Genomic DNA, 16,732 nt, shown 5'->3' on the forward strand with positions numbered 1-16,732 from the left:
TTTTCATCGAAAAGTTATGGATATGCTATCAAAAAGTTTTGGATTTGTATTAGAGTATTGTCAATTTGATTTTGACCTGTTATCGATTTTTCATCGACAACTTTTTGACTTTTTATCGATATCTTATCGAAAAGTTATCGATTTGCTATAGAAAAGTTATCGACATGTTACTAAAAAGTTGTTGATCTTTTATTAGAAAAGTTATCGGCTATTTATCGAAAAGTTATCTACCATTTATTGAAAAAATTATCGATATGTTATCAAAAATGTATTGATTTGCTATCGAAAAGTTATCGATTTTGTATCGGGGATTTACGAATTTGTTATCGGCGTGTTGCGATTCATTAAAAAAAATATCCATGCGTTACCGAAAAATTATCGTTTTGTCATCGAAAAGCTATCGAGTTTTAATCGATTTGCTATAATAAATGTTCGGTTTGCTACTTTTTGATTCCTTTTTTATGAATCAGATACCGATAAAACTTCAATATAAAATCGATTACGCATCCGTAACTCGCCGATAAGAAACCAATAAAAAACCCGATGACTCGGCGATAACAAACCGTTAACACGCCGATAATAATTCGCTATTGATAGCAAGCCGGTTATGACACAATAACTTGTCGGTATAAGAATTATAGGCTTCTTATACAGACTCATCTCAATAAGTCCGAAGTTATTTTTTTCCTGTAAAGCTGCATCTGGTGTGGCTTAACTTCAGCCTTCTAAACGTAAACGTGTATGTTTATACATGAAACGGAGGTATATTTACCTGCCGAGATTCGATAAAATAAAAAAGGAAATGTGAGAGTACTCTGAGCATTTCCACTTGACCTTACTACTGAACGAATGACCATTTGGCTGATTTGGGGCATATAGTGGGCGGACATTCTCAATGTTGTAGAATCGTCGAAAGTTTGACTTTTTAAACTGAATCCAAGAAATTTCATATATACGGCTGCCGCAGCCATTGAAACAGGTTTCGCTTTTACTTTTCGCAGTCGCTTTATTGCATGCCTATTAGCATTAGCTGTATTGCACATGACGATGGTTAGAAGGACATGTTTCTGAAATTCACTTCTCATCAGTTAGCTTTTCGGATGCTGAGCTTTGAACTGGAGTATACCTGCATTCATACTGGTATTAAGGCAGATGTCACCATCCACACAGCCATTTGAGGTGCTTATAAGGCATTGCAATAAATCCAATGTCACTGACGAAGATCTATTGAACGCGCCGAAAAATATTCCACACAATACGGGTTTAAAAACATATAGTATATAAGGATGTACCAAAGTTTTTATAAAGGGAATGGCAACTAAATTGAAAAAGGTAGAGACATATTACAAAGCGAACGAAGAGTTTGCTATTGATGAAGTGAAATTCAGAAACAAGTCCTGCCTAACCATCACCGAGTGCAAATTTTGTAATTTTTATCTTAATATTTCTTACAAATTAGTTCATTTGAAATTTTCTATTATCATCATCAAACTAATGAAATTTTTGCTAACCCAAACATCCAAAAAACTATTCGGAGTTTATCACAACTCTAAAAATCAAGTCCCTAGCATACTAATTTAGTTCATCATTAGAGAGACATAGCCGATAGCAATTGAATGATCTGTGACGTATGAAATCGGCAATAAAAATTGTAATTGTCCATTGCCATCTTTGTGCAGCGCTTTGCTTCTATAGATTAAGCTCCATATCTTTTTTTTACCAATTCACTTCATTTAACTTTTCGTCGATTGGTTCCTGACGAATGGTTAAAAATCAAATTATATTTATTGGTGGCTAACAATTTTTAATTGAAATATGTGACTTCTTCCTAATGAGACGTTTTGATTGTTGTCTCTGGTCTTCTTGAAAGGGACCTAATGCATTTGAGTTTTGCGTGAAAAAAAGAGGATTAAGCCTACGTAATTTCACTGCGAGGCCGAGGACTCGTTTAGAGAAACAATTTTCAGAAAACTACCGATTCTGTATTTTCTAAAATATCGAATTACAGCTAAGTTTTCGTCCTTTCAGGTCAAAAATTCGCTTAAAAAAAAAAGAGTTCTCCCACTTCCGCTGCTGGTAATATCATGTCTTCTTGCAGTTTAGCGCCTCCAGACCCGCAGAAAGGGACGTTAGACCATGGTTTCCATTAACGTGGACGGAAAAAAGGGCTCAGCTCTCATATGTGAAATGAGTTTAGCAGGCGGAGCCTAAAGTAGGCATACAAATATTTGATTCTATTGTGAAACAATTATTTGAGACCCCAGACCAGAAGTCGTCAGATAGTGAAATAATTATTCGCGCTCACTTCACACATACTATTATTCTTTTTCGCATAAAGCTATAAAGAAACTACGTGCGGTCGAAGTATTAATTCGTTGGGAACGAAGTAGTTTGTGTTGACTAAGAAATCAGCATGCGCGGCTCGGATATAGTACAACTGATGACCGACAACTTTTAGGCAAGAATTGAGTATTAGTATGGATAGTGAATCCAGCGCAGGTAGCGATAAAAGACAATGCTCCAGCTCATTTACGCAAAAGTCCTAATTTTGAATTAAACGAGAAACATTTTAGGTTACTAGCTGTCTCGCTGGATACGAACGCTTCTATAGTTGAATACTACAAACTAGGTGTCTGAATGGAAAGAAGAACTCTTTGTCAGCTTTGACTTAGAAGGCGAAACTCTGTACAAGAGAGTTAGAAACAATACTTAATAGAGAGTTGATGGTACGGGCGCCTAAACGGCACGTACATATAAATCGTAATAACGACAACGGCACCACTACTTATCATTCTAAGCGCAAAAAACCATGAAGTTGTAGCGAAATGAAATGCTTGCTTAGATAATGCTTTAAAATCAATGAATTGCCGTCGCTTGCTATTTGCGATATGTGATGGTGTGGTGTTATATAAGTAATCTTCGCTTGCTCTATTCGTTGTGCTGCTCTACAGCAGTGAGGTAGCGGCCGTACTAGCATAGCGTCGAGTTTAGGCTCCACCAGAAGTATTGGTATCACATACAAGTCGAGATATAAATGGAATATAAATTTTGGAAGTTTAATTAAGCCACTTAATTCGTTTAGAACCCCATTAGAGCATCATTACAAGCTTATCCTTTTGCCGTTTGGAGTATACATTTACGTTATGTTTCATAATCTTATGCTTCTTTAGTACTCTTAGAGTTAGAGATAATCTCGAACCGTTAGCTTACTTTAATGCTTGTTGGGTTCACTAGTTTTGACGAATTAAGCTCTTCCCTACAGGCTCTATATCATCATACTCAGCACTCACGCAAAAGCATAAGTTATAACTGTAAAAACATGCCAAAATCGATTATGCTCACACAAGTAAAACTTCAGAAGACTTACTGGTTCTGTCACTTGGGTTTGTGTTTTTTTTTTACTTTTTTTTATCAACAACACAGAGCTGACTCCCTACCACCTATTTCGCGGAAAAGGTACACAAAATTTGTTTTCCAAATAAAAACCAGAACAGACAAAAAATTAAACAAGAAACATTTTACGATCCTGAGTTCTGTTTATATTGTTATAACTTTGTCCCTGGTCTCATAATATCCAATCCTCCCGCTTGATATGGAAACGAAAAACAATATTTTAAGCAAAGCTGCTTGCAAACGCGAACACATACAAAAATCATCGATAAACAAAAAGTACAACGAAATTTTCAATAACAGTTCGCGCATCCTGTGCAAACAAAATAAATATGGAGCAGTTTGAGTAGAACAAACACACAGACGTTGCAAATTGATCCAAAGGCAGTGCTGCGCCCCTATCCCATGTATGTAAAAAAAAAAAAGCGAGATTTTCGAGTTTTATGGAGTTGGCGTTCCTGTTGCCTATTTTATTTTATGTTGAATTTGCAGCTTAATCATATGCCCATAGTTAGTTGCTGGGCAATCAATAGCAGATATGTAAATCAGTGGTGCACAACGCCGGCAGAGCTTCGAATACAAACGCAACTATTTTTTGTAGCAGTATCTGTTCACATGGAGAGTGTTTGAGTATTTGAGAACCCACGATTCTGGGTTCAACTCACGGGCAAAGCAACATGAAGAACTGCTTCGCCCCTCGGCAATAATTTGGCAAACACTCCGAGTGTATTTCTGCATTGAAAAGCTTCTTAGTGAAAACTTATCTGCCTTTCAGATGCAGTTCGGAGTCGGCGTTAAAAATGTAGATCCCTTCTCGTCAATTTGTAGGAAAAAATTAAAAAAGAGCACGACGCAAATCGGAAGAGGATTTCGGCCTAGATTGTCTTCGGAGGTATGTCGCTGCGCTCACATGACATGTTTATGAACGACGAATATTTTTCGGAAGCTTTACGAAGCTGTCGAGTGCACCACTGATGTAAATATTTAAATGCTGTCAATATTTGAGCACGATTCACATGTCTGTTGGATGGGTTGGTGCGTGCGTTGATAGAAAGGAGAGCAACTAGTAAGTGTGCAGTTTTTAGATGACAGGTGCTGCTGCAAAGTTCGTATGGCGATAATATTTATTCCAACTGCCTGTGAATATTTTATATACGAAATTGATCGTAAATTTTTTAGTTACACTTTGCGTATATGTATGTGAAACATGCAAGTGATATACAGAAAAAAGTTCGCCTTTACTTACGAAAAAATTTAAATAAAAAAATTCTTAGCTGTTATGTGAAAAATCCCAAATAATAAATATATTGAGTATTGCTGCCAAATTTATCTGGAGCAAATTCGAGCGGACTATACATTTACATTTACAGCAGCGCACACGAAAAAAGCAATGGGCGATTTTTATCAAATTTCAATTCAATGAAATTCTTCTTCTTCCAATTCTCGATTTTTTAAGAACAAACGTCTATGTATTGTGTAGCTGAAACTATGACAGCCATGTCTTTGGCAAAGTTCACACGGACGCCATCTGCAGAGCACTAACACGACATGGAACCCAAGGCTCTATAGTCGCATGGATCGATTCTATGGTCAGGAATGCTCGTCAATGTAATTTTATTAGCTGGCTAAGTTAGTAACTAAAGTGGCTACCAGAGACGCACTTCAGTGCGGCGTGTTATTGCCCCTTCTTTGGATACTGGTAATAAATGAAATTTTAGAAATCTTTGGGGCAGAAGGGTCGGGGATAGCTGATGACTTAATGATTCTGATCACAAGTAAATTCCTGCTAACTATTAACGAACTCATCGATGCGGTAATTCGCGATGGGAGGGTAAAACGGGCTGGGGCTAAACCAATGAAAAACGGAGCTTGTCTTGTTCACAAGTTCTTTAAATTACCGAGGCTAAACGGCGCTACCATAAATCTTTTCTAAAGCCAAACATCTTGGCATGATACTCGATTCCAAATTAAGCTGGAAAAGGAACCTTGAGGTGAGATTAAAGAAAGCTCTTGCAGTAAACTACACCTACAGAAAGGCTTTCGGCAGTAACTGGGGACTGTCACCGCATTTCATCCATGCACATTCATTCGACTGATACTAACATATGAAGCTTTTAGCTGGTGGAGGGCGTTTGACGAAAAGAGCAATCAACATAGGGTTGTGAAGATGCAAAGGCTAGCATGCCTGGGTATACCAGGCGCAGTGCGCTGCTACCTCACGAAGGGTTGAACGTAATTTTTCACTTGATGCCTCTACAAGTTTTCGTGTAGGGATTGGCCGAAAAATAGGGTCTACGACTAAGATAATCCAACATGTGAAAATAACCGAATAGAGACACGCGAAGGTTATTAGACGACATGACAAGGGGCCTATTAAACGAAATCACAACTGATGGTACGTCCGATACCGACCAAATCACGGTGATTTTTGAGATCCAGTTGCAAAAAATAAGATATCATTCAAGGGAGGAATGGGAGGAAGGCATATACAGACGACTTAAAATAGAAAAGGAATGTGCTCAAACCATCTGCAGGAAAATCAAACGTACCGACTCCCTGACTCATTCATATCTTCCAGCCGGAGGTCTATGCAATGAATAGAGCAGCCAGACTGCTTCAGAATAGTAAGGTCTCAGAAATCAATGTCAAACTCTTTATCGACTGCCAGACCATTTTAAGGGCGTTATATCTAACGTTATAAAGTGGGATATCTAGGGGAGGTGTCGAGCCTCGCTGGTGTTCGTAAGGCATGTGAATGTCTTCCTTTGCTGGGCTCGAGGGAATAGTGATATTAAAATTAATGAATTTGCAGATGAGACGGCCAGTGTTTTTAGTGACAAGCGTCACATCATTTTATTTTTGCAACTAATCAGCTACAAATGCGCAAGAAAATACCCACTAAGTCGAATTTCAACCAGATAAGGGTAACTCAGTTTTTACGACGCTGCCTCGCTAACCTCAGGTGAACTAAGCGAAGCAACCAAGAAAGACACAAAAAAGAGTAGCACGATTTTTCTTTTCGGAAATAATTTACGACTAATACGTGACAAAATCGATTAGTGTAGTATAAGCCACTTTTCAAGTAGATGCTGCGCTGACATCACGTTTAAACGCACCCCCAAAAAAGCTCTTTGAAAAGAGCGACAAATTTTTTTCTTCGCAACTAAATAGCGAATAATTTGCGGCAAAATACGGACCTATTTGTTTTTTGATCTGCCAAAGGTGCTTCAATAACTTCAATTTCATCAAAGTATAAGATTTACTCACTGGTCATATCTCACTTGAAAGATGGCGCTAGCTCAGAATATTTTATGTTCATGTCTGCAATTTTTCAGATTTGTGGTAATATTGGCCAAACTACATTTTTTATCGCTGGAAGAACGCTTGGGATAATCAATACATGCTTGGGCGATTTACAGTCTAAAAAAAATTCCTTCTCACTCCATATCGAGTCCCTGAATAGAGCTGAGTGTATTAAAGCAATGGTCTCATATCAGTTTGCTATAACGCTAAAAACCATCGAAGCTTCTCCACTTATCCGTTGAATTCTTGTGACACAAATTTTTTTCTTTTCATCGAGTTTTAGTTTTGTTAGCACCCAAACCAAACAAATTTTTGTGTATCCCCAAAATCTTTGTCTTCATCGCTTCAACGGTTAGCCTTTATACATTTGATTTATATATTGTAAAGTGATTTTAATTAAAATCAGTTTCACTCGTCTAGACAGTAAAGCGTAGTTCATACATTGTTCTTTCGGTTGCTTAAGACCCACCTACATATTTATGTACATAGATATTTGTATAAGTAAAATAAATTCTTAAAAAATTCACATTCATCAGCATTTAATTAGCATATGGAAATCTATAGATAACAAACTGCATTGCAATAAAGCAGTCGCACGATGCTGCCGCTGATATTGATGATGATGAGGAAAAAAGAACAATGTGATGTGATGATGTGATATGTATTTCCGTTGCAGACTCACTTCAGCAACTGTTACGCATATTAATGCAGTCAATTACCATTAAAATCATATTCTCAAATAAGAATACGAGCACAAAAGCTGCAAGTAGTAGTCATGGTTGTGTGAAAAGATTTTTAGTGGACAAATTTTGTAGTAATTGTTGGTGTTGGAATTCTTTATGACCAGTTATCACAAAATTATTTGCATACATTTTTCTGCTGCGATGTGTTGAAAGCAAACTTGACAAACAAATTAAATAATCAGAAAACAGTTTCTAATTTGAATTGCTTATCAGTAGTTGATTTAATTGAGATTTTGTAATGTAAATTTCAAGGAGAAATAAAAATATTATTCTCCCCAAAAGTCCCAGAGCTACAGCCATGATGGATTAAACGACGATGTGGATGAAAAGGAGAAAACTCTGGCAATGACAGTGCGATATTATATCGCTATTCGCCTAGCACTAATATCTATATTAGAAAGAAAACTCACCCTAGTCTTTCGATGCTGCTCTGGATACAATACAATAGTGGCACAGTTTTGTTTCGTGCGAACCTCGAATCAAAATTAGCGCCTTCTTATTTAAAGAAAGTGAAAGAAAAAATAACTATAGTGTCGGGGAGAAAAGCTAAATACTGTCTATGATTCGTAAACAATTGATAACTTGATCTGTGATTGTAGCTTTTCAACCGCAGTGCTTTTTTATTTAAATGACGGAAAATTCCCTCGAAATTGAATTCACTAGTACACTTTAATGCAGTATTATGTACGTGAAATATGGAAAGCACCTTCGACAGATCAAAAACTTAATAGGTCGTTATTTTGCCGCAAATTAGGTGCTTCTTAGTTGCGAAGAGGAAAAATTTGTCGCGCTTTCATAAGTACTTTTTTAGGGGGTGCTTCGCTAAGTTCACTAGGAGTTAGCGATGTACCCTCGAAAAACCTGACTTGTATTACACGTATCAAAATGCGAGTTAGTTGGTATTTTGACGCTTATTAGGCGCGATATGGAAAATGTTGTCACTCCTTTTCAGGGCCTTTTTGTTTTGGAAGCTTCGCTAAGTTAGCTTTTAGAAAAGCGCGACACATGTTTTCTATTCACAACTGCTCCACCGAAGGTGCTTCGCTTACTTCACGTTCAGTGCAGTATTGTTGTACCCTTACTGTTGCCAATATCGCTACATCATAAACTGCCCGACATCATAAATTCTAGAGCGAGAACTTGTACCGAATTGGCATGGAATTGGTTCCCGCAACGGAGGAAACAGCTTCTGCCGAAACCGTGCGATTAATTGAATCAATGTGCAGTGCCTCGAAATGGTAGTGGTTCGATTTATGCACCATACAGGTAAAGAAATAGGAGACCCACTCAAGCAACTTTCTTAAAAAGGCTTTGGACCGCCTGTGTACGTAATTAATCGACGCAGCATCGCTATGGTGAGAGCCCTTTCACAGGCTTCAATCACTTCTGCCTCTATGAGGTTTCCTGATAAAAATACAGTTGGCTTATAGTCAAGGGCCAATTGACGTAGTAGGCCATGAGTAAACCTGCTCCATGACGATTTGGCATTTGAAGCAGTAAGATCCACTCTAAAAATTCTACATGCCCAGGAACATGATTCTGTCAGACGCCCGGATAGCATTATGGACTCTCGGTGTAGGCCGAGGCTTTATGGCAAGGCTTCAATGGATTCTTTATGTTTCCATACAGTCTTCTTCTTTCTTTACGGTCAACGTTTTCGAGTTAATAAAAGAGTAAAAAAGGTATTATGCAGTCCTCATTATTATCGCTTGCTATAGACTGGGTCTATATAATGATTTGTTAAGAACGCACACTGAATATTAGGCTACTCTGATTATAATTGAAAATATTAATTTTAATAAAGTATTCTCATAGCGAGGCTAAAGTTCAATTACATTGTTACTCAATGTTGAAATGCGCCACTTTGGTGCTCGAGGGGTAGCGGAAGGCAGATGCCATGTAATGATGCTATTTTTCATTCGCTTAATTTAATATTTATGCAATTTTCTTTAATTTCCTTTAGTCATGATATTCTTAACATGGAATGCCGGGCGTGTGCGTTTGTGTGTGTGAGCTGATGACTCAGAGTTCGTTATTACGCTAACAATCAAGGTAAAGGATGATTAAAACTTTATCAGCCACTCAAATGGACGAAAAAGGCGCGTAAAGCTTAAGGGTTTACAATGTGCAGAGTCAAGAAAAAGAATGAATGAATGAATGAATAAAACTGCTGATGATAAAGTAACTTTACAATACAAGAGTTGTATATCGTAACATAAGTTGAGGCGCTAAAAGTGGGTGGTACGTACGCGCGCTTACTTACTTGTAGCCCAAGGGGTTTGAAGTAGCAAAAAAATAGAACAAACAAACTACTACAAATATCTTCACAGATCACCGTAGCACATAACGGACTAGCAGCGCTGTGAAATTGGAAGCGGAATTAATGGTGCATTCGTGCGCGAAACTTTACTTGTGTCATTGTTGTTGTTATATTGCGTCGTCGAACTCGCCAAAAGTTGGTAAGGCCAATCGTCCAACCAAGTTGCAGTCACTTTTAGCTTAATGACCTGATTTCTGGCTGTTCTTTTGTTTCCTCAGTTTAAGTCGTTGGGCCGGCCGGAACTCACCAAACGGACGGATTGAAAAATGGGGTTATGAAGCACGTCAGCGAATAGCCCAGTGATTGTGAAAATGGGAAGCAGCAAAAAATTAAAGAAATATAGTTCATCAACAATGAGTGTATGGTAAAGGAAGTGGGGATGCTGGAATAGTCAGGTGAAATTGAATGGGGTTTGCAGTATACATAAATATTGGTTGCACTGTGAACGTGCTGAACGTATCTTAAACTCTCAACGGATGGCTGGTACAGGTTTAAGCATCAGTAAAATTGGACATCACTCGTTAAATAACAACAAAATAATGTATGGAAATGCTCCAAGAGAAGTACTGTATATCCTAAAGTGCACTGAAAAATTGCTGTTTCTTAACATGCTTGGGCTTTGAAACAAGTGGAACGAGGTGAGATGGTTCGAAGGGTAGTTGATTCGTAATGACTGGGTAGAGTCTCGATAGCAAGAGTTTGACAAATAAAAGTATGAAGGATATGAATTGTAACTATACTAAACGCGTCGTGTTCGCCAGAAATGTTGTTCCAAGACTACTCTGTATTATATAATAGCATAATAATATATTAACGCAGGTCTTACAACCGTAGCATTATAAAATTGGTCTTATTACTAAAACAAGGAGACAGTAGGGTCATAATTTGTATTCTCACTTTCCTCTGAGACACAAAGAGTGACTAAGCTACCAGATCTAGAAGCAGAAGATAGGTCCTAGCAACCAAATCTAACAGTAATTAGCCCTGCCTAGGCAGTACAGCATATAACGGAAATGGAATGCAAAAGGATTAATGAGGGTAATACTGAAATAACAGCCCTAACGGTACATAGACGAGGCATTCGTTGCATTGTCAAAAATACATGATTATCTTCCTTCTCCCTACCTGAGCAAGATGAGAGCGTCTGCACCTCATCTAGGAACAGGTGTTAGTATCTTAATAACTACTGCCTTTGCACCCCTGCGGAGAATAAGGCAGCGGACGATTTTAGCCGTCTTTATCTTTATTATATTCTTTATCTAAGTGTTTATTTTTATCTTTATATTTGTGTATATTAATCTTTATTTTTATCTTTATCTTGACCTTTATTTTTATCTTTGTTTTCATCTTTATCTATGTTTGTATGTTTATCTTTATCGTAATTTGTATTTCCTATTTTATTCCCACTAATGTAAAGGTTGACTTTCAGCTCACTTCACCGTTCTCATGAAAAATGTTTTTCAATGCCAGTCCTATCAAAATTTCATGCTCTCTTTTAACAACCTTAACGAATATTAGCGTTAACTGACATTACACTCAGTGTACACATTCTAACAAATTGTTTTTGGCTTAAGTATATAAATGTGACACTAACAAACCAACGTACATATGTACTCTCATATGCTAACACTATTTTAGTAGAAAACATCAACAATTTTCAACTAATAAAACTATTAGGAAACTCCACAGAATTGTCAACAAATATGCTCAAATATTTTCTGTTGTAAGTCAACAAATTAAGTTTGCATTTTTTTTCTCTTCATATCACTTTGGGTTGAAATCTGCATATGCTAACTTCTAGTTCTGCAACATACTTATCATCTCGTCTCCCCTTAATGTTTTAAAATTTTGTTCCAAAGAAAATTTGATGTAGTATTTACATATGTATGTAACCATGTGATATGTAGTTGGGACAAGTAAATTTCTCCCCTTTTGCAGTTAGCGACTGTCAATGGAAATTGGTTGTAGGCAAATTTTCGTTATAGTGAATTGTAATTTGCAATTCAATTTTAGTCATTTCAGACACTTGTAAAAACCATAAAATTTAACACCTGCATGGTTAGTAAAATTTGTCAGCAGGAAGCACTTGAAGAACTACTTATTGGTTTATTGCCATATTTGCGGTTCTAAAAAAATATTAAGAAAAAGTGGAAGAAATGGAAACAAATTTTACACGTATAAAGGTAACTGATGTGCAAATATCTTTACTCACGGCATGGGAGAACTCTGAATGTAGGCGTTAAGTTTTAACCGTGAGTGTAAGCGTAGTCTTTGTAAGTGGTATGCTATATGGCGGATATATCTAGAATGTAAACACAGGCATAGCGTGGGGTATTGGTATAATGTATGAAGTACGAGATAATGTGTAAGTGTGGGATTAATGTGTAGTAGAGCTTACGATTTCTTCTCGAACACAAGCGAGATTTTCGAGACCCGACAAATCGAGAACTCGACTTCTCGCAAGATTCTTGTGTCTCGAAGTGCTCATAAATCTCGCGAGCTTCTCGACATTCTTACTTAATCGCTGTATGGACAGTATTTATACACTTGGTTTATTTTTACTTGTGACTTTTTTGTTGATTATATTGCTTCAATGACATTTAACTCAAAACATATTTATTATACATATAATTTTGTTGGCAATATTTTATTTTTCAACGAGACATCAAGAACACGGCTTCTCGCGAGATTGTCGAATCTCGAATTACTCGTAATACTCGCGATCTTCTCAACTTTCAATTCAGTCGCTGCATTGGCAACATTCTATACATTTCGATGTTTTTGCGGACATTTTGACTTGTGCTCCAGAAGAAACGGTAAGCTCTATATAAAACAGCCAATGAATCGATTAAGTTGAATGTAGAGAAGCTCGCTAACCTTACAAGTAATTCGAGAATCTCGGGAGCCTTACGAGTAATTCGAGATTCGAGAATCTCGCGAGAAGGCGAGACTCGCGAGAAATCTCTTCGAGAAATCGTAAGCTCTAATGTGTAGTATTGGTATGATGTATGGAGTAATAGAGAATGTAAGAGTAATGGTTACCACACAGTAGCGTAATGAACAATGTACGTAGAGAGTTAATATGAGCGAAATTACACAGCACGTCACCTACATATAAATTAAAGCCTCCGGGAATATACAAAATTTTTTACATGCCAGTGTTCGAAGAGATGTATGCGCTGTTGCTTTGATGGATATAAAGAGCCAGATGGTGTTCAGAAACAAAGCACGTGCTCAGGAGTTCAAGTTGATATTTGTTTCTTTGTAGGATTTTAGTGGTTGTAATACTTTTGTACAGTGTCTGATAAGATTCACATGAAATATAAAAATGCAAGCAAAGAAAAAATAAAATAAAGTAACAATTTTTGTTGTTATATCGGCCTACTGATTTTAAGATCGCGGGTTCGAATCGAGCTCAAGGCCTAACAATAATTTTTTATCATTATTATTGTTATGATAATTTTTTTCTTAATTGAAAAAATTTTTAAATTAGAATAGAAGAAAGAAAAAATTTATACAACTGCCAAAGATCGTTGTATAGATCCATTTCGGGAACTGCTAAATTCCTTCATCGGCAACGTTTAGGCGCCGCTGCTATAACCATTCAGCCATCACAGCGGTTTTTTGTTTGTCTTCATTAATCCTACTTCTATTCTGGTTCGTGCCAATTGATATTCACAACACTGCGACATCTGTTGCAGAATGGATGTGAAACTTGGACTTGTTTGATGGCAATGCCGCCATAGTGTCATATTTTATTGACACTTTTTCCCCGTGCTCTGGGATATATTAACAATTTTTGTTGTTATATCGGCCTACTGATTTTAAGATCGCGGGTTCGAATCGAGCTACAAGGCCTAACAATAATTTTTTATCATTATTATTGTTATGATAATTTTTTTCTTAATTGAAAAAATTTTTAAATTAGAATAGAAGAAAGAAAAAATTTATACAACTGCCAAAGATCGTTGTATAGATCCATTTCGGGAACTGCTAAATTCCTTCATCGGCAACGTTTAGGCGCCGCTGCTATAACCATTCAGCCATCACAGCGGTTTTTTGTTTGTCTTCATTAATCCTACTTCTATTCTGGTTCGTGCCAATTGATCACCGCTGTGATGGCTGAATGGTTATAGCAGCGGCGCCTAAACGTTGCCGATGAAGGAATTTAGCAGTTCCCGAAATGGATCTATACAACGAGCTTTGGCAGTTGTCTAAATTTTTTCTTTCTTCTATTCTAATTTAAAAATTTTTTCAATTAAGAAAAAAATTATCATAACAATAATAATGATAAAAAATTATTGTTAGGCCTTGAGCTCGATTCGAACCCGCGATCTTAAAATAAAGCAAAATAAAAAAAGTTCAATTCAATAAAACAAAAAAATTTAATAAAAAAATAAAACGGAATTAAACTAAATTTAATTAAATAAAATAAAATAAAGCAAAATAAAATAATATTAAATAAAATAACATAAAATAAAATAAAATTAAATAAAAAAAATTAATATAAATAAAATTAAAAAAAGACAAAATAAAATGAAATAATATAAAATAAAAAAAGAATATAATATATAATAATATAATATAATATAGAATAATATCATATAATATAATATAATATAATATAATATAATATAATATTGTACAATATAATAAAATATAATATAATATAATATAATATAATATAATATAATATAATATAATATAATATAATATAATATAATATAATATAATATAATATACTTAAATATAATATAATATAATATACTATAATATAATATAACATTATATAATATAATAGAATGTAATATAATATAATATAGATAACATAATATAACAAAAAATAAAATAACATAAAATAAAATAAAGCAAAATAAAACAAAATAACAAATCTAAAATAAAATACATAAAATAAAATAAAATATAATATAATATAAAATAAAATATAATATAAAATAAAATAAAGAAAAATAAAAAAAAAAAATAAAATAAATAAAATAAAATAAAATTAAACAAAATATAAAATAAAATAAAATATAATATAATATAGAATAAAATAAAATAAAATAAAGTAAAATAAAATAAAATAAAATAAAATACAAAATAAAATAAAATAAAATAAAATAAAGTAATATAAAATAAAATTAAAATAAAATAAAATGAAACGAAATGAAATTAAATTAAGTTATATTCAATTAAATGAAATGAAATGAAATTAAATTAAACGAAATATAATAAAATAAAATTTATTTAAAGAAAACAAATTAAAATATAATAAAATAATATCACAGAAAATAAAACAAAAACAAAAAATAAAATGAAACAAAATGTAATAAAATAGATTAAAATAAAATAAAATTGATCCGAATAAAATTAGTAGTAATGTTAAAAAATTAATTAGATCAGAAAAAAAAAATAAAACTAAAATAAAATAAAAATAAATAAAACAAAATTAAATATAATTGAATAAAATCGATTTAACAGCGAAAAGCTATCGATATGTTATAAAAATGTTATCGATTAGTTATAAGATAGTTGCCAATTTCCTATCCGAGTTGTATGGAAAAATTATCGATTTGTTATCAAGAAGTTATCGATTACTTACGGAAAATTTATCGATATGGTATCAAAGTTATATGAATTTCGGTTTGAGGTTTATAGATTTGTTATCGGAGTGTTATCCATTTGTTACTTGCGTTTTATCGATTTGTTGTCGAAACTTTATCGATTTTTTGCTATCAAAAATTGGTTACAGAAAAGTTATCGATTTCTTGTTGGAGTGCTATCTACTTTTTATCGACTTTCTGTTATGAAGCACATACCTTCAAAACTTCAATATAAAATCGATAGGACACATATAACTCTGTGATTGCAAGCCGCCCAGAAACCAATAAGAAGAGGATGGCAAGCTGATAACAGATCGATAGCAAGCAGATAATAAATCAAAATCTCGAAGATAATAATTTGAAATTAATAATAAACCGCTTATAAGATATCAACTTATCGGTATCGGTTGTTACGCATCAAAAAGTCCGAAATTATTTGCTTCTGCTAATGTTACCTCTGTTGTGGCTTAGCTTCAGCCCTTGGCGAGCTCCACATCTTTTTCAGTTTTAGTTCAGATAATAAAAATTGAAATTCAGAAAATTAAAACTGAAGTTCAGATAAATGTAATTGAAGTTCAATTCTAAACTTCTGAGCTTCAATTGTAATTTTCTGCACTACACTGAAAGAAAAAGACTGGTAAAATCAACCGAAATTTCTGTCAATTTTTATCCATCGCAACAATATGTTGAATCAACTGCGCAGAAATCGTTGATTCGTAATTCACCGTTTTAGTAGTCAAATGAACAAAAAAAAGTTGTTGGGGCAGTTTTGTACGAAAGTACCTATGTTGCGGCATTTGAAAGCCAGATGAGTTTTCACTGAGATCTTTTCATGGCAGAAATACACTCGGCGTGCTTGCCGAACAGTGCCGAGGGGAGACCCCGCTTAGGAAAATTTTCTTCTAAGTGAAAAACCTTATTTCTAAATTTTTTATGTTGCTTTGCCCGGGATGTGAACACAGGGTCTTCGGTGTGGTAGGCCGAGCACGCTACCATCACACCACGGCGGCCGCCATATACATACGTAGATATGTGCATACATATAGTACACATCATACATAAGTACAAAGTAGAGAGCGCAGTGAGCGTAAAATTATCTTTGAAATTTGCTCATGTATTGACTGTTGATCGCTGTTGAAATGACCAGTGAGATCAGTTGTGTTAACAAAAAAATTAGTTAGATTGATTAGGAATCTGTCAATTTTACAGAAATGTTGAAATGACTAAACTAATTTGTTCGCTTGACAAAGAACTCGGTCGAATTAACCATAATTCGATCAATTTCACCGAATCTCCGTTAAGTCAAGAACAACAGAACCGATTTGTTGATTTTACTAGCACCATTTCTTTCAGTGTACGTTTATAGTTTT

General features: G+C 34.8%; 1 protein-coding gene across 11 annotated transcripts in view; it reads left to right on the forward strand.

Annotated features, from left to right (window-relative positions):
• The window catches only part of Eip63E (cyclin dependent kinase Eip63E), a 733,437-nt gene that overhangs the window by 42,431 nt on the left and 674,274 nt on the right, over positions 1–16,732 (forward strand). The gene's annotated exons all lie outside the window — the stretch shown is intronic.

Source organism: Eurosta solidaginis, chromosome 5 (assembly GCF_040869045.1).
Source record: "Eurosta solidaginis isolate ZX-2024a chromosome 5, ASM4086904v1, whole genome shotgun sequence".
Classification (NCBI taxonomy): Eukaryota; Metazoa; Arthropoda; class Insecta; order Diptera; family Tephritidae; genus Eurosta; species Eurosta solidaginis.